The 23741-nt window shown below is 41.1% G+C and overlaps 1 protein-coding gene across 5 annotated transcripts in view; it reads right to left on the reverse strand.

Annotated features, from left to right (window-relative positions):
- LOC140733570 (dystrobrevin beta) overlaps positions 1-23741 on the reverse strand; it is a 494877-nt gene that overhangs the window by 433003 nt on the left and 38133 nt on the right. Inside the window, exon 1 of one of the 5 annotated variants that reach the window (XM_073057084.1) lies at positions 21356-21458. The exons of the other annotated variants lie outside the window; for them this stretch is intronic. The gene's annotated coding sequence lies outside the window, so the exon portion shown is untranslated. Of the gene's footprint in view, positions 1-21355; positions 21459-23741 lie in introns of those variants that run through there. 5 annotated transcript variants of the gene reach the window in all.

The following is a 23741-nucleotide window of genomic DNA, read 5'->3' on the forward strand; positions in this document are numbered from 1 at the left end:
TAGAAGGAAGAATGGTATTTGTATTTACTTGTTAGTATTATTGTCCCACATTCAAGTGCATTAAGTGGAATAGTAGATGGCTATTTTAAAAACATTGAGACAACAAATTCAAAATAAGCTCCACAGCACTCAAAGGAGAAGCTGCTTTTGAAATACATATTTTTCTTTTGATTTCTGATGATAGATACAATTTTGCAAGATAGACCTACTTTCTCTTTCATCTTTTTCCACACCTCATTTGCACAATTTTCTCTGCATAATAACTCAAGAAATTCTAAAATATCCATCCCTGAGGGGAAAGATGTGTTTTTTTTAAAGTAAAGGACAGCATCTTGTCTGTGCGGTGTTTGGCGCTTGAGGAAATTATCTTCCTGTCACAACTGAAGAAAAGACCAAAGCACTTCCTATTGATCTTTATAATAATAAAGACCCATGTGTCATTTCAAAAAGATCAATTCATTGAGCAATTGAAATATGAGTTTACACTCTAGGGCAACCTGTACCCCCAGTTGGAGAATAGTAGCATAAAAGTAAAATAAATACTTATGGCAACTTGCAATGATTCTTTCTGGCAAGACACCAGCTAATGTTTAAGAGCGGTCCAGAATAAACCCAAGCACATTCTAGAAAATAGAACTTCAGTTTTCAATAAATACATTTTAAGTCACAAAAATGATACTCATAACATTGCCTTTGTAAGAACCTGAAACCACAGCCAACACATACTATGTTTCAGGTAGTTATCTCTTTACCTGAATAGGTCCAATGAGACCACAAGAACAAAAGACATAATTAGGTCAGCAACTGGAAGATGTTACTCTATTTTGATCTTTTGTTTAAAACTGCATAACAATTAATCTTAGAATGTTATTTATTCCAAATAGCATTTCTAACATACTTAAGACACATCATACCTGTCGTACGGAGAATGCCAAAAGTAACACACATAAATTGGAATATGACCAAAGTATATGCATTCCTTGAAAGTCAGATAATAAACACATGAAGTGATGGCTATGTAAACAAAAAGCTGAACAAGTTTGTGCAAAAATCAGCCTGTGAAATAAAGATGTCTAAATGCATATTAGCATGGCAATATAGTACCCAAAGAATGCAGTGTCTGTGTAGTGTGCACTTTGGTGAGTGAAGAGGCACTTAAATTTTATTTAGTTTTACACTTAAATTTCCTTAACCTTGTGGTTTATTGTAAGCCATCAATCCAAAGTGTGAAGCAAATATGTTGCCACTCTCACAGTTGTTGTAACAACCCGCTGGAAGGGATTCAATGAAGTAACCATCACCTGACTCAGACAGTGCAGTGTTCGGCACTATAAATCCGTGCATCCCAACAAAGCACAATGTGTTTCCGCCACTGAATTCATTGCCCTGAGAACTTGGACTTTGGCAAGTAAGAAACTTCAGTAAAGACAACAGCAGCTGTATAAATAAACTAAATAAATGAATTAATTTTATTAAGACAGGGCAAGCACAGCATGTAAATGCATTCCAAATATCACATCCAGCAGTTGATGGAAACAACTGACACCCACGGCTATTGCAGCGATATGAGTGAATAGCTGAAGGGGATTTGAAAAGCTGGAGTCCAAGATTTGAGTAATTTGAATCTGCTGCTACCAACGCAATGCTAAATTGAATAACCAGAGCTGCAGGTAAACAGAAGTAATGTACAAAATACACGTGAGAGGAAATTGAATCATAAAGCCAAAGACAACAGGGCAGGGACAAGGAAGGAGCAATAGTAACCAGAGTGGTTATTATCATGGTTAGACAAGGACCTGGCACATAAACATAAGAGTACGCTGCCAAATGTTGCTAAGAAATGAGAAAATCTGCAGATGCTGGAAATCCAGGCAACACACACAAAATGCTGGAGGAACTCAGCAGACCAGACAGCATCTACGGAAAAGAGTACACAGTACAGCAGTACAGTCAACGTTGAGCCAAGAGCCTTTCACAGGACTGGAGAAAAAAAGACGAGGAGTAGATATAAACAGTGGGGGAGGGGAGAGAGAAACACAAGGTGATAGGTGAAACTGGGAAGGAGAAGGATGAAGTTAAGAGCTAAGAAGTCAACTGGTGAAAGAGATACTGGGCTGGAGATGGTGGAATCCAACAGGAGACAACAGAAGGCCATGGAAGAAAGAAAAGGGGGGAGGAGAACCAGAGGGAGGCAATGTGCAGGCAAGGAAATAAGGTGCGAGAGGGGAAAGGGAATGGGGAACAGTTGAAGGAGGGGGGATGGGGGCATTACCTGAGTGTGGGCCAATCACAACAGTGGAGGTGGCCATGGATATATCATAATGGGAATGGGAAGTGGAATTAAAATACCTGTGAGTCTGCTGGGGTCCCATACTGTGCCCGGTCCTCTTTGTGTGGACTCTGTATATTGTGAGACCCAACACACACTGGGAGACCACTTCGCTGAGCACCTACCAGAAAAAGTGGGATCTCCCAGTAACCACCATTTTAATTTCAATTCCCATTCCAATATGTCTATCCATAGCAGTCTCTACTGTCGTGATGAGGCCACACTTAGGTTGGAGGAACAACACCTTATATTCCATCTGGGTTGCCTCCAAGCTGATGGCGTGAACATTGATTTTTTAAAATTCCGGTAATGCTCCCCCTCCCTCACCATTCCCCATCCCCTTTTTCCTCTCTCACCTTAAGTCCTTGCCCATCCATTACCGCCCTCTGGTGCTCCTCCCCCTTTTCTTTCTTCCATGGCCTTCTGACCTCTCCTATCAGATTCCCCCTTCTCCAGTCCTGTTACTCTTTCACCAATCAACTTCCCAGCTCTTTACTTTATCCCTCTCCCTTCAGGTTTCACCTTGTGTGTCTTCCTCTCCTCCCCCCACTCTTCAAATCTACTCCTCAGCTTATTTTTCTCCAGTCCTGCCGAAGGGCCTCGGCCAGAAATGTCGACTCTACTCTTTTCCATAGATGCTGCCTGGCCTGCTGAGTTCCTCCAGCAATTTGTGCGTGTTGCTAAAAAATGGTTATTTTTCTGAAGATATGAAGCTTTCGTAACAGTACAAACAGAAATTAACAAACATTCTGATAGTAATTAGAGACACAGATGCAAGAATTGGATCCAAATATTAGGCAAAAGGACAAATATGCAAAAGAAAAAAAAAATCAGGTACTGAGAAAGGCCAGCAAAAGAATTTGCTTATTCCCAGGGAAATCGACTACAAATGTAGGGAGGTTATGCTTCAACCACAAATGGCATTAGTGAACTGACATTTTATTGAGAAATACAGCACAGTAATAGACCCTTCTGGTCCAATAAGCCCGAGCCAACCAATTACATCCCTCTGGCCACTTAGCCCACCAACCCACGAGTCTTTGGAATGTGGGAGGAAATGGGGAAAACCCAGAAGAAACTCACATGGACACGGGGAAAGCGCACCAACTCCTTACTGACAGCCACAGAACTGTCACTGGTATTGCAATAGCATAACAATAACTGCTACATTCTGGCGCCACCCCAATCTGCAGCACTGTGCTTTGGACCAGTCTCATTAATTAAAGAATGCAACTTAGAATGCATGGAGTATAACGGCAAAAGTGCTTTTGATATAGCTTAGGATATCAGGATGTACCTGTGGCAAGATAAACATCTAACAGCTCAGGTCTGAGACCCTTCATCAAAACTGCATTGGATAGACTAGACCATAGTGGCTAGAGTTTAGAAGGAGAGAAGACACTGTTTATACAATCAAGATCTTGACAGGTCTTAAAAGAGCAGAAAAGCAGATTTACCTCTTATGGGTAAATCTAAAACTAAGGAGTTAATGTTTAATTGGACGTATTTTCCCCCTTCTTCCTTTCAGGCGGGTGGAAGGACATTCTTTGTATGTTTTTAAGGCACTGTCAGATATACTTTCTTGATGAAAATGGAGGTGAAACGTTTAACACTGTGGGTAGAAGTGAATAATGAGTTGAAGTGATAATTTAATGAGCCATCATGTTATTAAATGGCAGAGCAGGCTCAACAGGTCAAGCAGTCTTCCTTTCAATGCATATATTTGTAAATTATGGTTACTTCACTGTTTATCAATGTCAGTTTTAATATCACTGGCATATGTCATGGATTTGTTAACTTTACGGCAGCAGTACAATGCATATGGTGAAAAAAAACTGAATTACAGATATAATAAAATTAAAATCAGTAGTGCAAAAGAAAACAAATAAAAAAGTACTGAGGTAGTGTTCATAGGTTCAATGTCAATTTAGAAATCGGGCGGCAGTGGCTGTTCCTGAATCATTGAGTGTGTGCCTTCAGGCCTCTATACCTCCTTCCCAACAGTAACAATGAGAAGAGGGCAGGTCCTGGGTGGTGGAGATCCATAATGTTGGATTTCACGGAGGCTAGTACCCATGACGGAGCTGTCTAGTTTTACAAGTTTCTATACTATTTGAAGAAATAGGTACAAATGGAGGACATAGAACATGCCTGAAACTAAAAGATGGAATAAATATGGTGTGCTTAATGCTGTTTTCTCACATTTTCAATTTGATGACAGGTCCTTGACCTCCAATGGTGTCAAACTCACAAACATTGCCTCACTTCACCTCCTCTCCTTCACCATTTCCCATTCTTGCTTCCCTCACACACCCTCTTCTTACCAGCCCATCACCTCCCTCTGGTGCTCCTCCCCCTTCCCTTTCTTCCATGGTCTTCTGCCCTCTATCAGATTCCCCCTTCTCCAGACCTTTGTCTCTTCCACCAATCAACTTCCCTGCTCTTTATTTCACTCCCTCCTCGTTTCACCTATCACCTGCTACCTCGTACTTCTCCCTCCCCTCCCCCACCTTCTTATCCTGACTTCTTTCCAATCCTGATGAAGGGTCTCGGCCCGTAACATCAACTATTTATCCCCATCTATAAATCCTGCCCAACCGGCTGAGCTCCTCCAGCATATTGTGTGTGTTGCCTCACTTGCATCTTTTGCCTTTTTTTCAAATCTGCAATTTTATGATTTTTATTTCTTTCAAGATCACCATGTTGACAAACCCACTATGGACAAGACTGTTTCAGATCTACCATGGAGCAATGCGCAAGGCTGAGTTTGTAATTTAGTAGTTAAAGGGTCTTTATAGAAGTGTGATCACAATGTGACAGACCCCTGATATAAGGGTTTCAGGTACTTAATTAAATCTGGAACTTGGACTTTAAATTCAAACCAACTATGAAAATATGAAGCACACTGGCACTGGTAGATTGGAAAATTATGTTTAAGAAATAACATAAACCAGCGGTGGCTAGCTTTTAAGTAATTAAAAGCATAGCTTACAAAAAATTCTTCAGCAAAATTTGAAATGAAATGTGGTTCAGCTGTGAACACACATCGTGGCTACTATAGCCAAGGAATAGACTTGTAAATTTTGCCAAAAAGCACCAAAGTTGAAAAGCAGGAATTTGAGAGAGGAGGACCAAGGCAATGACATGGAAAAGGAATATTGAAAGCAAGAATAATCTGGCAGATAAGTGACTGCAGTAGCTTCTCAGGACATTTAGAAAAGAAAACATTGGCCAAAGTTAATATGGGAACTTTCAGACTGAGAAATACACAGAAATCAGACATACAAGTTATGCCAATCTCAGAAAATGTTGAATAAAACTTCCCAGAAGGTGAATAGGTTTCTGAATAAAAACAGAAACTGATGAAAATATGCAGAACAAGCTGCGTATGTAAAGAGCAAAACAGAATAAACTTGTTTCCAACCATCACAGATGTTTAGGGTGCTCAAACATCATCAAACTGATCTTATTTAATGGCTAGTCACAAGTAAGAGAACAACTCTCAGGACTGTTTCTTACATTCTGTGATGATGCCTCTACCCATGAGGAGAAATTACTCACCTTCTTTAAAAAGTAATTAACGGACCAATTATGCACTACAACATTTGACATACCTGATGGTGCGCTCTCTGTTGACCAAGTTCATGGCCTTTGTTGTGTATGTAGCCTGTTTACACAACCATGTTATTAATAAAATTGCTGGAGATGGGAACTAAGTTTCATGGTTCTTTACTGGTAGGGTCCAAACTTGACACACACATACAGATCAATACGCACCTAATAGCGCATGCAACGATGTGTTACTAAAACATAAAATAGTCCCTTATTATAATGTAGGCTATCCGGTACACTCCTCCCCTTTTATTTTAATAGTGTATCAACTGTTTCTTTTTAACTGGGGCACCATGCTAAACAAATATATTTACCCTTAACTTACAAATGCCTTCCATTTGTTTACAAATTATAACAAGGTAACTTAATATCGAATTATAACAAGCCTTTTTTTTACTTTTGGTCTAAGACCCATTTAGAGCTCAAGTCTCTGGGGAGATGACTTATAGCAGACTGAATAGCTTGAGCATGTAGATATTAAGAAAGAGGATGTGGTGGAGCTTTTGGAAAGCATCAAGATGGATAAGTCACTGGAACTGGATGAGATGTACCCCAGGCTACTATGGGAGACGAGGGAGGAGATTGCTGTGCCTCTGATGATGATCATAACCACCTTCTCCGCCTCCCCAGGTAACGTCTGTCCTGAAACGTTTGCTTTGAGTCTCCACAGGTACATCAGGTAGGTCATCAGTACTGAAGACAGGCTTATCTGTAGATGAGGCTGATGTGGTCACATCAGGAGTATTTGCTTCTATGCCAGGGGAGTCCGAGCAAAGTGTTGTTGTGTTTTTCACCTGAGCATCCAGGATTTGGTCCACATGACATCTCCATATGTTCTCTCCCACCTCCACTGTATACATCAGTGGCCCATCTATGGCAGAAATTGTACCCAGCTGCCACTTTGCAGTCTGGTAATAATGCGCAAGAACTGACTGTCCCACACTGAAGCTCCATGTTGACTTAGCATTCAAGTGTTTGAACTGTCTGTTCTCCACATCACGCCATCCATCTGGTTTGAGAAGATCCATGCAGAACCTCAGGCTCCTGTTCAGAAACATCAGCGCTGGAGTCTGATTAGTGGTTGCATATACTGCCTTACGATAGGCAAGGAGAAAGTTGTCTATCTTGTGTTGCAGTGGTTGATTTTTGCTGTCCATTGCCTTGATGGCTTTCTTGAATGTCTGCACAAATCTTTCTGCCAAGCCATTTGTGGATGGATGTTAAGTGGCAGATGTAAAGTGCTTGATTCCATTGTTCTTCACAAAACTTTGGAACTTCAGAGACAAATTGTCATCCATTGTCTGTGCAAGTTTGTTCTGGTATGCCATTCCTGGTGAACGTGGCCCTCAGAACTGTAATGGTCTTTTCCGATGTGGTTGTCCTCATTTTGATGACCTCTGGCCATTTGGAATGTGCATCAATGGTGATTAAAAAGATAGAGGCCATGAATGGTCCAGCAAAGTCGATGTGCACTCATTGCCATGGTGATGAGGGCCACTCCCATGGATGGAGAGGGGCTTGTGGTGGTGTTCTGGATCTTTTGACATCCAGAGCAGTTCTTGGTCAAGTCCTCAATTTGTTTATCAATTCCTGGCCACCACACATTGGCACAGGCAAGACTTTTCATCTTCACAGTATCCAGGTGCCCCTTGTGCAGTTCCTCCAGCTCTCCGGTGCGTAGTTTGGGAGGAATCACAACCCGTCAGCCACACATTAGAGTTCCCGACACATTGACAACTGCTCCTTTCTCGCTGAGAAGGCTGGAAACAGTGTGTTACCACACGCTGGCCATCCCTTTACTGTGATGTCATACATCTTTGACAACATAAGGTCATTGCATGTTTCTCTTTCAATGAGGCTGTTTGTCACTGGTAACTGTTCAACTATTGTTGTGTGAAAGACCTCTGCTGAATCCATTTGTGTAGTTATCTCTGAAGTCGGCAGTGGTAAACGTGACAAACCATCTGGTTGCCGTGTTGCTTGGTCCCCTTGTGTTCAATGTCATGCATGTGACCTCCTAAGAAAGGAGACCATCGCTGCTGCCTTACCTTGAGTTGAAGATTGACACGAGAGGCTGATGGTCAGTCAACAGAGTAACCTTTTGACCACACAGGTAGTGACTGAATTTCTTGACTCCCCACATGAGGCTTAGGGCCTCTCTGTCAATCTGTACGTAGTTGCGTTCAGCTGAAGTTAGCGTTCTTGAGGCAAAGGCTATTGGTCTTTCTGAGCCATCCGGAAACTTGTGCAATAACACAGCTCCTATCCCATGGGGTGAGGCATCACAAGCCAGTCAGATTGGTAAGGAGGGGTCAAAGTGCGCGAGCACCCCTTCTGGTTATGAGTCTTTTAGTTTCTTGAAACGCTTTCTCACAATTCTCAGTCCACTTCCATTGTTCCCTGTCTGTAATAGTGCATTTAGTGGGTATAGTTCATTAGTCCAAGATATGCTCTCAGCTGAGACAGATCTTCAGGTGGTGGTGCCTTAAGCACCGCATCTATCTTGTCTTGAGACATGTGTAAGCCATCCTTGTTGTTCACAGTATGAGATTTCCCTTTTGAAAAACTCACAGTTCTGTCGATTAGCTCTGAGCCCATTTTCTCGTAACCTGGTGAGCACTTGTTTAAGGTTAGAAAGATGTTTGTCGTCATCTTTGCCGGTGACAATGATGTCATCCAGGTAACACTGAGTTCCTGGAATCCCCTGCAGGACCTGGTCCATTGCCCTTTGCCAGACTGCAGGCACTGATGCTATCCCAAACACCAACCTGTTGTACTGATAAAGTCCTTTGTATTTATTTATTGTCAGGTAGTGTTGGCGCATGGCCAAGTGGTTAAGGCGTTCATCTGGTGATCTGAAGGTCACTAGTTCGAGCCTTGGCTGAGGCTGCATGTGTGTCCTTGAGCAAGGCACTTAACCACACACTGCTCTGCGACAACACCGGTGCCAAGCTGTATGGGTTATAATGCCCTTCCCTTGGACAACATCAGTGGTGTGAAGAGGAGAGACTTGCAGCTTGGGCAACTGTTGGTCTTCCACTAAAAAAAACCCTGCCCAGGCTTGTGCAAATCCATGGTCTATTGAGACTAACAGAGGCCTACATTGTCAGGTATTTCTTGGATGCTTCATCGATTTCCATTTGGAGATAAGCCTGGGCCAAATCGATATTTGTGAAATGTTCCCCTCCTGACAGGGAAGCAAAGATGTCCTCAATACGAGGCAGATGATACTGTACTGTGCTGAGAACTGGGTTAACAGTCACTTTAAAGTCTCCATATGTGTGCACCTTGCTTGATTTTCCTGGTTTTATACTGGAGGTTTTCTTTATCACTGGAACAATAGGTGTGGCCCATTCACTCCAATCCACTTTTGACAGGACCCCAGTCTGCTCCAGATTTTTCAGCTCTGCTTCTACTGTAGGACAGACTGCATATGGCACTGGTCTGGCTTTGTGAAATTTTGGACATGCATTTTCCTCAATCTCAATCTTTGCCTTCATGCCGTGAACTGTTCCTATTCCTTTCATGAACATTTCCTCAGAGACAGCAAGTATTTGTGACAGTCTCTCAGATGTAGCCTTGCTGCCCTCCTTTGCTGACGGAAATTGATGCCTTGGTGGTGTGCCAATCCAACTGGATTTTCCTGAGCCATTCATGTCCCAGCAACGGTGGTCCTCCAGTTTTCAGTACATAGAGGTTCAGCTGCTGTGTTTTGTCTCCGCAGGTCACTGTCACTTTAATTTTACCTTTGGGACATACTCTCAGCCCTGTGTAAGTCTTTAGCAGTAGTTTAGTTCATTTCAGAGGTATGTGAGAAAACGATCATTTGTAGTTGTGTACTGGAAACTGTTAAAGCTGAGCATGTGTCCAACTCCATTTTCAGTCTCATGACTGCAACTTGTGGAGTGATCCATATTACTCTTTGAGCATCTGTCTCTTTCACTGTGAAGTTGCAGACAAGACAATTCACTTTTGTCTGAGTCGTTTTCATCAGAACTGCTTTCTTTCATTTTGAGTACATTGTTGGGTTTTCCTTTCTGGGGTTTCTTGTTTCTCTGTAATTTGTCTTATTTCTGTTTATTAGTTTTGCATACTCTGCCAATGTGGCCCTGTTTGCCACAGTTTCTGCATTCTTTGTCTTTAAACCAACAGTCCTCAGGGTCATGTGACATGTTCCCACAGCGGTAACATTTCTTTCCATCATTTCTGTTCAGTGACATTTTATTCGTAGCATATTCTAGAGATTTTTGTTGTATCTTTGAAGCACCCCATGCTTCTGTTTCCAAATGATATTGCAATGTTCAGCGCCTTCTCTAATGTAAGGTCTTTTTCGCACAGGAGCTTCTTCTGTGTGGTTTCACAGTGCATGCCACACACTAACCTGTCCCTCAATGCATCTGATAGACCAGCTCCAAATTGACAATGTTCTGATAATTTACGCAATTCAGCACAATATTCAGAAATACTTTCACTTTTGCTCTAATTCCGTTTATGAAATTTAAATCTTTCAGCAATGACCAGTGATTTGGGATTTAAATGTTATTGGAGAGCATCTACTATTTGCTTGAACGTTTTGTCAGCTGGCTTTTCAGGGGTTAATAAGCTCCATAGAAGCCTGTATGTTTATGCTCCCATAACATTGAGTAAGACGCTGGCTTCCTTTCCATCATTAACACTGTTAACATCACAATATAACTCGACTCTTCCAATGTAAATTACCCAGTTTTCATGTAAGTTGCCTAATTTTCAATGCCACTATCAAATGCTGTATTGGTTCCAATCATCATCATCTTTGTTATGTTAATTTAGTCCCGTTTTTCCTTGTTTCCTTTTTAGCTGGCTCCTTGCAGTCACTGCACATTCCACTTGACTCGCGTGTCCTTTTTGCGAGCGCAATGAGCGCACTCCGTCCAGATGCATGTCACTCCTTTTCATCTCCCTTCTCTCTCTTCTCCAAGTGACATTATCAACTAAAACATGGCATTCTGGTAAGATGTAGGTTCATAATTCTTGTCACCAATTTGTTGTGTATGTAGCCTGTTTACACAACTGTGTTATTAATAAAAAGCTGGAGACGGGAACTGAGTTTCATGGTTCCTTACTGATGGAGTCCCAACTTGACACACACATACAAAACAATATGCGCCTGATAGCGCATGCAACGACGTGTTACTAAAACGTAAAGTAGTCCCTTATTATAATGTAGGCTTTACAGTACAGCCTTGAAAATCAAAACAAAACTGCTGGAATCAACACTTAGAACAGCTTCAGATTCCACACCACGTCATCAAAATTTTAATTCTAGTTATTTTATAACAGATCCTGCCTGTCCTGCTGAGTGCTTCCAGCATGTTCTGGGTTTTTTTTGCATTCCTGTCTTCAAACATTCTCATGCGTTTGACTAAATGATTTAAAACTTTCCATTGCTGCTTTTGAATTCATGTTACGACCTCTATATTTCACAACTGACACTACTTTCACTCAAGCAGCCAATGCTCTTGAGTATTATTTTGTCACAGTTAGTGAAGTACTCTCGAGCTGTCATGTTGACCTCTCATCCCTCTGCACAAATTTCAGAAATTCCAAATCTATCCATAATCTTTTTGCACATTTCTTGCCTTGAGGTAAGTTTTGCTGTTTGATCAATCCCCTCAAAATTTATTTACCTTATCCACCTGTCATTCCCCATTTCTAGCTATTAATTTTAAATGTTTACCCTGCTGCTCTAGAATTTCTCCCCAAAAATCAAACTCTTCACTTCTCTGTGAAAACTGAATCTTTTCAAAGCTCATCTACAAATCATGATATATCCCTGTTCACCATTCTGCTTCAGTTATTTATTAATGAAGGTGACAGACAAAGGTGATTTATTTTGTTACTACAGCAAAATATATGAATTTACTGAGGGAGAAATAGTGTAAAAAAACCTACACCACCCCTTATTAGTTAACGTCTAGTGTGGGTAAAGGAATTCATTGGAGGCTGACTTTGAACAATGAGGTAATCCATTCCTTACGGTTGTTACAGCCGGGGGTGGCAATGGGGACAAGCTCCCACTACCTATTAGATGCTCCTAATGGCATGCACTTCAAATGGCCTCTGACAACCATGTCCAGCTCCTGGCCTTCAACTATCTACATTCTGCATCCCCAGCACAAAGTTCCTTCACACATTGAGGCCATCTGAGTATGCACTTATTTCCCAGAATCTTCTTGAAGACAGCAAAGTGCTAGATCACTCCAGACTCTAGATCATAGGCTCGAACAATTCCAAAAACACAGCTAGGATGAAAAACAGACATAAAAGAAATAAAATAGCCATTTTCATGGGCTATCTGGAAGATGTTGATGGTGGGAGCATTATACGCTGTAAATTTACTACCAAAGTACAGATATGTCACCATATACAACCCTGAGATTCATTTTCTTACAGGCATACTCAATCAACCCGATAGCCGTATTAAAATCAATGAAAGACCATGCCCAAGGGGCAACTATTGTGCAAATGACAGTAAACTGTGCAAATACAAAACATTAAAAAGCAATGAGTATTGAGAACATGAAATTAAGAGTCCTTGAAAGTGAGTCCATAGGTTGTGGGAATGATGGGGTAACTGAAGTTGAGTGAAGTTCATTAATGGACCAATCTCAGTGAAGATGCTCCTACAACCCCTCCTCGCCCTACTATCTTTCTCGCTAAAAAACTGTGCCTCACCCCCAAAGGACCTCTGGCAGGATTGGAACATCTTCAAAACAAATCCAAAATTCAGCTTGTGGCAAATGCACTCCAGAACCAAGGTCAGACCAACCTCAGCAGAGGAAATGTGAGTGCAGGCTATGCTTGGCTTGCATCTGCAGCAAAGTTGGGCACCAAGACACATCCCTGTTGCACACTGGTAGTGTTGAATACTTGAAGTGCAGTTCACTGGTGAGACTGACTGCAGGAAAGCTGTGAAGTCTGAGTTGTTGCACGGACCAAGCCCTCATGCCACAGGATGGCCTGTGCAGCTGTCCAAGGAAGGAGATGCCAGACCCGTTGTGAAAGAGAGCTGGAGCCCATACTGGGTTGAGACTGGTCCCTCCTGTTTTCACTCAGTGGAAGAAGACTCGTAATTTATTAGTCTACAAATATATGTACTTCTTTGTGACTGTGTGTTTTTCCGCTGTCAGAACAATGCGTGCTATACATGCTGTGTGTAACTGTTGGTACTTTGTTTTGCACCTTGGCCCTGGAGCAACACTGCTGCATTCATCACTCACATTTCCTCTGCTGAGGCTGATACAACCTTGGCTCTGGAGTGTACGTGCCGCGGGCTGTGTCTCAGATTTGTTTTGAAGATTAGCTCCAGTCCTGTCAGAGGTCTGTTGGAGGTGAGGCTCAGTTTTTTTAAAATTACAACTGAACTTGATCACCAACTAATTCAGTGAGGCATAATGTGAGAATGGATCTCATACTCTACACTTGCAACATTAAGTCCTTATATCAACCTGCCATTACTGACGGTACACTGACTTCTGACTAAAAAAGGTTCAAGGCAAGACCTTAAAATGTGAATCACTGCTAATAACTAGAGAGATACTTCATATCTCTCAGCAAAGGAAACATCAATGGTGAAATTTGCTTTTACCTTCCCGGCGCTAGTACAACATCGAGTAACTTGAGGGAAAGGGTGTGTAACATTGAAGACCATAATGCAACAAAAACTATTTTTCCATCTATTACACAAAAATGGTAATTTGATTATTTTTTTGTCACATGTACTGAGGCATAATGAGAAATTTGTCTTACATATTGTTCATACAGATCACTTCATTACAACAATGCATTGAGGCAGGACAAGATCAAACAATAATAGTGCAGAATTAAGTGCTACAGTTACAGAGAAAGTGCAGTGCAAGATCAAAACGAGATGGATTGAGAGGTGTAGAGTACATCTTATCGTACTGGGGAGCCACTCAATAGTCTTACAACAGCAGGACAGTTGTCCCTGAGCCTGTTGGTATATGATTTTTGGCTTTTCTATCTTCTGTCCAGTGGGATAAGAGAGAAGGCAGAATGTCTGGGGTGAGTGGGATCTTTAATTTTTCTGGCTGTTTTACTGAAGCAGTGAGAAGAATCAACAGAGTCGATGGAGGGGAAGTTGGTTTCCATGTGCTGAATTGTGTCCACAGCTCTATGCAGACTCTTGCAGTCAAGGGCAAAGCATTTGCCTTACCAAGCTGTGACACATCCACATAGGACGCTTTCTGTGGTGCTTCAATAAAAATTGGTGATGGTCAATGGGGACGTGCCAAGTTTCTTTCACCCTGAGCGAGAGGCATTGCTGAGCTATATTTTGACTGTGGGAACTTGGCTGGATCAGAACAGACTGACCAGTCCTGACGAAGGGTCTCGGCCCGAAACGTCGACAGCGCTTCTCCCTATAGATGCTGCCAGGCCTGCTGCGTTCCACCAGCATTTTGTGATGTTCACTCCGAGGAACTTGAAGCTCTCAACCCTCTCAACCTCAGCACTTTGATGTAAACAGGAGCGTGTACACTGCCTGCCCATCTGAAGTCAATGACTAGCTCTATTGTTTTGCTGATATGATCCATAAAAGCATGCCAATTATCAACTGGAGGATTATATTCTAGTCACAAACTATTCATTAGTACTTCAGCAATTTGTGACATTCTTTGAACACTTAATTAGAATTCTACCAAAGATTCCACCATTTCCTCACTGGTTTTTTTTTAGATACAGCATAATAAACTAATTTATTTTGTAACCTCTTCCAGAGCAAGACTCGTGGATGCATTGGACCATATCATAATACTAAAGTTCTAGCAAACCAATCAGCAGAATCGGCAATGTGTTAGTCACTGGGTCAGAATTGCAAAACAACAACAAAAATTAAAGACTAAATAATGAGATCTTGTCATTTTATTCTGTGCCCGAGAGTTATTTCAGTTCATGAAATACAAGTTATAATTATTTCTGCTATTCTCAACAATTGCCCCATTGGACGCTTCCAGAGAAACTGCTGCAATATTTATAAATTCTACAAACTTAGTGTATTATTTAATCCTCAAAAACTATACATATACCTCATCATCTGTCAGACCATTTACCACAGATACAAAGCTCAGTCATCAAAACCAGATCAGACTACACTTATAGAAGCAAAGCTTCAGCATCATGCACCGTACTCTGTTCCAACCATAACTAGAATCAGAATCAGGTTTATTGTCATCAACAAGTGGCAACAAATTTGTTGTGTGATGGTCGTACAGTGCAAGATATAAAAATTACTTCAAATCACAAAAAATAAATCAATAGTACAAAAGAGGAATATCAAGGTAAGGGTCCTGGACCATTCAGAAATCAGATGGTGCCGAGGCAGAGAATGGTCCCAAGATGTTGAATGTGGATCTGCAGGCTCTGGTACTTCCTCTCCAATGCTAGCAACAAAAAGGACATGCCTCAGATGCTGGGTGTCCTTAACGATGGATGCTTTCCCCTTTAGGGACCACCTCATGAAGATGGCAAATATTGGCAAATGAAGTAAAGCTTTTTTGACATTCACAGAGTTGCAGGCTTTGACACCCAATTGCCTCTTACTGATTCCCCGAAAAGTATTCACCAAGTTTTGGAAAAAAAATTCTCAGTGATATAAATTTTTTTATGTGGTACATCACATAATAATGCATTTTATTCTTTTGCTTGATAGATCATCCTAAAATTCAGGACCAAACAACTTGATTTTCACCACTCCCTCCTCGACCACTGGTCCAAATGCTGGGTTTACATTGATTTGCTTTGCCTTCTGTACCAGGGCTTCTGAAATGTCCTCCTCCTTCTGGAAACATGACCTCCCCACCCCCTCTGCTGTAACTGCATGTATATCTGCTCTCAACCCTTTTCTCTCCCCACACAGAGCAGCAATGGAATTCTCTTGGATCTTGCCTTTTACCGCATTAGTTTCCACATCCAACACACCATTTCTGCCAGCCTCACCACGAACACCAACCCACCAGTCACATCTTCTTCCCAACTTTATTTTCAATGAAGGTGCGTTGACATAGGGATCAATCCTGCCACAGATTGCTTGGGAACTTCAGATGAAACTATTTATGCGAACTACGTTTGTACGTCAGCTAGGTACTGTGATAGTGGTTCCATCAACATTGTCAACCTTCACTGTAAATGAATGCAAAGAGGACTGCAGATTCTAGACAAAGAAAACAAGCAGGACATTGGATGAACTCAGTGGAGCAAGCTGCATCTGTGGGGGCAAAATTAAGTTGCAATGATTGCAGCTAGGATTTGCAGCCTGAGTTCTTCCAGTACGTTCTTTGCTCCAGATTAGTTGGGAAGATCTAGTCAAGACAGCTGAAGATGATTACATGTAATATTTTCAGCAGTGCTGCTACAAAGTCACATCTTTAAAATGCATGGTCATGTGCTTTGGTCGAAGAAATAAATGTGCGGACTAATTTCTAAATTGGGAGAAAATCCAAAAATCTGAGATGCAAAGGGACTTGGAAGTGTAGAATACAAGAGCAGGGATATGACGCTGAGCCTTTATGAGGCCTCACTTTGAGTACTGTGAACAGTTTTGGGCTCCTCATCTCAGAAAATAAGTGCTGGCATCAGAGAGGGCTCAGAGCAGGTTCACAAGGATGATTACAGGAATGAAAGGGTTATCATATGACAAAGGTTTGATGGCTCTGGGTCTGTACTCACTGGAATTCAGAAGGATGAGGGGGGGGATCTTATTGAAACCTTTCGAATGTTGAAAGGCCGAGACAGAGTAGATGTGGAAGGCATGTTTCTCATGGTGGGAGAGTCTAGGACAAGAGAGCACAGCCTTAGGATGGTGGGGCATCCATTTAAAACAAAGATGCAAATAAATTTCTTTAGCCAGAGGGCAGTGGATTTGTGATCCAGGCAGGAGGCCAGTACGTTGGGTGTATTTAAGGCAGAGCTGGATAGATTCTTGATTGGACATGGCATTAAAAGTTACAGGGAGAAGGCCGAGGAGTGGGACTGAGGAGGTCAAAAAAGGATCAGCCACGATTGAATGGCAGAGTGGACTCAACAGGTCACATAGCCTAATTCTGCTCCGATGTCTTATGGTCTTTATATACTTTTGAAAAGGTACAATGATATATTCAAAGACACTTGGATATCACACAGTACAAGCCACACATATATATATATATATATATATATATATATATATATATATATATATATATGTATGTATATATATATATATATATATATATATGTATATATATATATATATATATATATATATATATAATGAGTCTTTTGGAAGCCCAGGCCAGTCCCACACATTCTCAAGTGCCAAAATGAGTGAAAAGTTCACGTTTGTCATTCAACCATACACATACTGTATATTCAGCTGGATGAAACAGTGTACCTCCACGGACAAGGTACATACACAGTATATACATAGAGCAACACACAGTTACAGTAGCACACACAGTCACAAAAAATATTAGCACAAGTCCTTGACTGGCATAGCCTGAAAGATTGATGGTGCATGGGATGTTGTCCTGGAGCAATATTTCTACAAGAACAAGCATGCAGAAGTTCCTCATCTTGCACTGGATCAGCTGCAGATGAAGGCTGAAAACTAGAAAAACTGGAACAAAGCGATCTTAGGAAAAATGGCAAGAATGAGTATGACACTCCAACAGCAAATGGGCCCAAGATAGAAGAACAAACATATGATGGTATGGAGATCACAAGGTCTCCAAGGTATGAAAGTTACAAATCATGCCTACTACACAGGTACAAGACATATTGGCAGGATTAATGTTAATTATAAATCCAGACCATTCCACGCCAAAATACAGTTAATTATCAACAAAAATAGAAGTACATCACATGCAAAAGCGATTCAGTTCCTGAATGAAACCACCCAAAGTATTTGGATGGAAAGAAAACAGGAGCTTGAGCTGACCACTCAGCCCCTCAGATCTGTCCTGTCATTCAATCTGCCCCAAACCCCACCGATTTAGCCAAAATTTTCCAGGCCACAGGAGATCAAAGCTCATACAAAATGGGTCATTGCTGTGTAAACAAGGATAATCTGATAATCCTCACGAACAGAGAGAAGAACTTTTTGACTGCGAGAGGCACAGTGCAAGCACATCATTTAGCTGAAACTGAACTGAAGCAATATATTTTTGCAATGAGAGATAGGGTCCCTCTGCTTGAAGGGTGATTCAAATCATCGATGACCAGTGATAGGAAAAAAACCCAAGTTCAGTGTAGCAGAGTTTGGAAAATATAGCAGCACTCAGATCACTCTGAGGAATTATGAAGTATTGTATGATTCATTCCAAATCACAACGTTTCAAACCATGTGAAATGGATGAAAGTGTAAAAAAGTCCTAATAGGGAATGAAAGATCAGCAACCAAAGCCATCCTTATTTACTAAGACACCTCAATCTGGCCTAGGCATATCACTAAACTGCATGGTGAACAACGGGCAAGAGAACCAATCACTCTTCTGCCTTACTTTATCAGAGGGAGTGAGCACGCCGAGAAGAAAACACCGGAAAAGTGTTTGGAATTCTGGAAATCCACTCATCTTTCCTTCAGTCAATTTTCTACCATATTGAGATTATATGCCACTGCTAACAATACTGCACACCAAAATCAATGATACCTGCAGCAGCTGCAGAAACAAGGATGGGTATTTCTTTTAATTGAAGTGGAAGTGGGAACAACACATTAAAGAATGCCTTTTGAAAATGACAGACAAGACCCAGAGAAACCCAGGTGTTGAAAAAGATAATTACAATGAGATATTGAAAGGAGGGATAGATCTTAATTATCATTTAAATTTAGAACGGAAACCATCCCACAATCATCACAATAAATTGTTATATAAGCAGGGGCGTTTCATGTAACATTGTTGAGTGGTATTACTCTGGCAAGTTTCATACTGAAAGTTCATACTGCACACACAGAAATAATTAAAATGGAAGCACTTGTTTGGACCATGATTTCACATAATTTATCAACAAATGTAATTCTTGTCAAGTATTGTGGAAATTGAAAGAAGCAGCCAACAAAGCTTTTCAGCAGTCATGGACATGGCCCAAGTAACTCTCTCAGAGAATACCTCCAGTTCTTTTAAAATTGCAATGACATTTCCGAGGATCAATCAATTTATTGTTGAATCAGCAAGTTCAAGAACAATTACTGAATCAACTGCAGATGTGCACTCAGCTACACATGCTTACCCATAAACTTATTACAAGCAAGGGACTCCAAGTTATGATTCCCTGTTTTCAAACTATGAATTGGAATGGCTTCACACATACTTTTGTCACTTCATAACATCTGCTTTTTATACTATAAAGTTATCTCATTAATAATCTTCCACATCTTCTTGTATATACTTTTGTTGTCTTTCAATACATTCTGAAGACATTGCAAAATTCAAAATAATAAACTTCCTCTGCTTCGGTCTTTTTTCAAAGACCGATGGGAATGTCAAAGAACAAATCTCAAGAGCCTCAGCTTATGTCGTACTATTGAGATCTGTAATGGGACTTGCATTTTTCAAACAACTCTTGATACATAATACCCAGATTGCATTCCAAAAGGCCCACAGCACATAGCAAACAACACATGGTGGGACCAGCAGGACACAATTTTGCTCTGCTGAAAACAACAGTCATTTCAAGGCAATTACAGTTGTTTTAGTGACATGAACTCAGTATTGTTCTAATGCTTAAAGTCGGTCCAAAAAAATTGCTCAAGCAGCACATTGTTGCCAAGCTTTGACCAGCAGTGAGAGCTGCCCAGTCTTGTGGTAAATAAAATAACATCAACTCTGCTAGCTGTTGATGGTTCCAAAGGTTGCCTACACCACAAGACATAGGGGCAGAATTAGGCCATTCAGCCCACAGTCTGCTCTGCCATTCCACCATGGCTGATATATAAAACCTTTCAACTCCATTCCCCTCTGTTCAGCCCATAATCTTTGATGCCCTAACTAATTAAGAAACTATCAACCTCCACTTTAAATATACACAATGACTTGGCCCCCTCAGCCATTTGTGGCAAAGAATCCGATAGATTCACCACTTTCATGCTAAGGAAATTATTTCTTCTCTCTGTTCTAAGTGGACATCTATCTATTCTGACACTGCGCCCTCTGGACCTAGACTCACCTACTATAGGAAACATCCTCTCCACATCCACTTTATCTCGGCCTATCAACATTTGATGGGTTTCAATAACATCACCCTCCCCCCGTTCTTCTAAGCTCCAGTAAGTACAGGCCCAAGGCTATCAAACATACCCCATGTGTTAACCCTTACAGGTGCACCCCATGCTTAGCCCACAGCTGAGACATGACTGTACTGCAACATCCAGTTCAAACTAAATCATCAAGTTCACAGATGACACAATAATGGGTGGTCTCATCAATAAGGATGAGACAATGTCTAGGGACGAGGAAGAGCAGCTGATAGAACGGCGTAAGCACATCAACATGAACAAGACCAGAGATGATTACGGACTTTAGGAAGGTGCAGGCTTCTTCATTGAGAGAGTAAGGAGCACCACATTTCTGGGAGTTCACATAATGGATGATCTCACCTAGTCCCTCAACACAACCACTTTGGTCAAGAAAGCATAACAGTGTCTTGACTTCCTGGGGAGACTGGGGTGAGTAAATCTCCCCTCCCATTCTAACCAATTTTTACAGAGCACCGTCGAGAATGTCCTGACCAGCTGCATCATTTCTGGTATGGGAATTGCAAGGCATCTGACTGTAAATCCATACAGGATTGCAAGAAATGCTGAGAGGATCATCAGGGCCTCGCTTCCACCCATTAGAAATATTTATCAGGTGTTCTACGTACACAGAACCCTTAGCAATGTCAATGATCCCTCCCATCCATCCAACAATCTCTTCGACTCCCTACCATTAGTCAGGAGGTAGCATAGCATTAAGACAAGAAACGTTAAGATGGAAAAAAAGCTCAGCTTCTTCCCTCTGCTGACCAAGACTACCATGAAGCATTATACAGTTTACCTTTTAAACTTTTATCATATATGCAACTTATTGTTTGTTAATTTATCTGTGGTAATAATACTTTGTGTTGTGTGTGTTTGAGTTATATGCACTGTGCTGTGTACCTTGGTCCAGAGGAATGTTGTTTCATTTGGCGGTATACACGTGTATGGATGAATGACAATAAAATTGAACTTGATCTCAGATTTTCTCAAAGTGGCAAACTTGCAGCGTTAATTTTTTTTCCTCTGAAGCCTTGTTTCTTGGATTAATAAGGTTAAATATTTCAACATTTCATATATGAATTTAGTGACTGCAGTATTTACCCGTGCAGACACATTTTGGTTGCAATAGGACTGCTTACCTTTGACTAGCTACTTATTTACTTCCCCTCCGCTTTAATCCATCTTCCTCTTACTTCTGCAATTTCATATGAATAATTCCCACATTCACTTTATTTTTGGTCTCTGAGAGAAAGATGAGAATATGTGGTTTGCAAACCAGTTCACAATGTTGCGGTATTGATTTTGTAATCTCCAAGTAATGTTATGTACAATTTCAAAAGTGTGCCATGTCAGACACAAATCTGCACGTGCAATCTGACCAAAGCATTCAATCTTCAGACTTCTATTTCTTCATATTTATATTTTCTAGCAATCAATGCAAGTTATCTTAACACAAAGCTTGATAGCTTCCTTCCTTTACAATTTTGTGTAGCAACATATGAGCATTCACAGGTGCTGAAAATGTCAAATTACCAAGCTGCTAGGCTTAACACTTAGTCACGGCTGTTGATGTGGAATTGCAGAATATACTTTACAAGAGAACACATGAATGAATATCATAAATTCATGACTTGAAGTTGTGAAAGATTTCTTTTGCCAGATCATATATTGCACCCCTTCACTGTGATTAATACATTTCTGCTGCTTTTACCCCCCTCAAAAAATGCAATTAATTCAAAGTTAATATCAGCTCAGTAAGCCAGCCTTGATCAAACAACCCTGCTAGTTGTCTTTGTGCTCCTTTCTACTATAGAAAATCCATCATTGTGTATTAGCAGCTAACTGGCAGGCAAAACTGATGACTTTTTTCAATTAGCATGTGGCAAAGTATCCAACAAGCTGCCACAATTTTATAATAAAAACACTCCACTTATTGGAATGCGCAGTTTTTGGAACCTCAATGTCTAAAATCCATCTAAACTTTGACATCGAATTTTTTTTTAAACTATTTGAAGTTTCTTGCTGCCATACAGTTTATAACAAACAGAAGGAAAGTTTCCAGAAAACTTTGTAAGTTTTGTCAAACAACTAGAGGTAAATAAACACCTTCAGCAGAAAAAAACGTTCAAGGATTCTCCTCCTGTTCTAAGCAAAAAGACTTGGCAGTAAGATCATATGCAGTGATACACGTGAACACGGTTTACACGTCTACAATGAAAGTAAAGCGTAAAAGAACCCAACACGCTGTTCCTTATTTTATTTAAAGTTGTTAAGCCGGGGTGGTAATGGGGACAATCTCCCACTACCTACTAAATGTTCCTAATGGCATACTCTTCAAATAGCCTCTGATAACCAAGTCCAGATCCTGGCCTTCACGTGTGGCTTAGCTATGAAGCCAGGCAGAACAGCTTCCACCGACAGGAGAAGGAGCAAAACCTGGTTCTGGCACCTTAAAACCAGTCGCTTTGGCAGATGGGAGTCATTAGCCGCAGTTGGCAGCTCACCTAGGAGAAGGAAAACTCAGATCTCAAATCCCTGCTGCCTTGCGGCTAAACCCACTCATAGGGATGGCTTTGGGAGTAAACCCCAAGGGGAAAATCTGGAACTGCAGTCTCTAAGGCAGATTGACATCGAGTTCAATGTTGACTGACAACTTCAGCAACACCGCCGGTACCAAACTGTATCGGTCTCTGATGTTCATTTGGGTTCATCAGGTGTGTGGGGAGGGGCAGCTTATTACATGGGCAACAGCTTACTCTCCATAATGTACTGCCCAGCCTTGTGTATCTACACAGGTAGGACATAATATCCATAGCAACTCTGACCGACAGAGGTCCTTATCTGACAGTGCAGAACAGGACCTTCTGAGCCAGCAACACTCACCACACAGCAACCTCCATCTCAACCCTAACCCAATCACGGGACAATTTACAATGACCAATTCATCTCCTAACCAGCGTGTCTTTGGACTGTAGGAGGAAACCTGAGCACCAAGAGAAACCAGTGAATTGCACAGGACGGAGAAGCAGACTCCTTGCAGATGATGCTGGAATAAACTGAACTCCACCCCCCCCCCCCCCACGCTGTAACAGCTTTGTGCAGAGGAACCCATTAAGTTCAAAGCTCGTCCACAAGTGTCACAAAATCAGCTTTGATCCAAGTTCTTCATAAGAAAGACTGCGCTCAGGCAGACTGAACAGCAATTCTTTTTCAACTTGTGAAGCCCAATCAAAGCTCCAAAACCACAAAGCAACATCAAAATGAATAATGCTCAAAGAAAACTTCCACATGAACAAATATTTATTTTGACATCAGATGTAATATTTCTTTTGTGAATGAGAATGTTGATAGATTTTTTAAAAAGCTATTTGTAAATCATTTAGCTATTTCAGATTTTCAATGCTTCTTAAAATGTGAAGGGCTGATGACATGACAACCTTCTGGGGGGGGGGGGGGGAGAGAGAGAGGGAGTACAACCTGTATTAAAAGGACAAATTACACCCGAACCCAGAGGGGTCAAATATC

Source organism: Hemitrygon akajei, chromosome 9 (assembly GCF_048418815.1).
Source record: "Hemitrygon akajei chromosome 9, sHemAka1.3, whole genome shotgun sequence".
In the NCBI taxonomy this organism is placed as follows: domain Eukaryota; kingdom Metazoa; phylum Chordata; class Chondrichthyes; order Myliobatiformes; family Dasyatidae; genus Hemitrygon; species Hemitrygon akajei.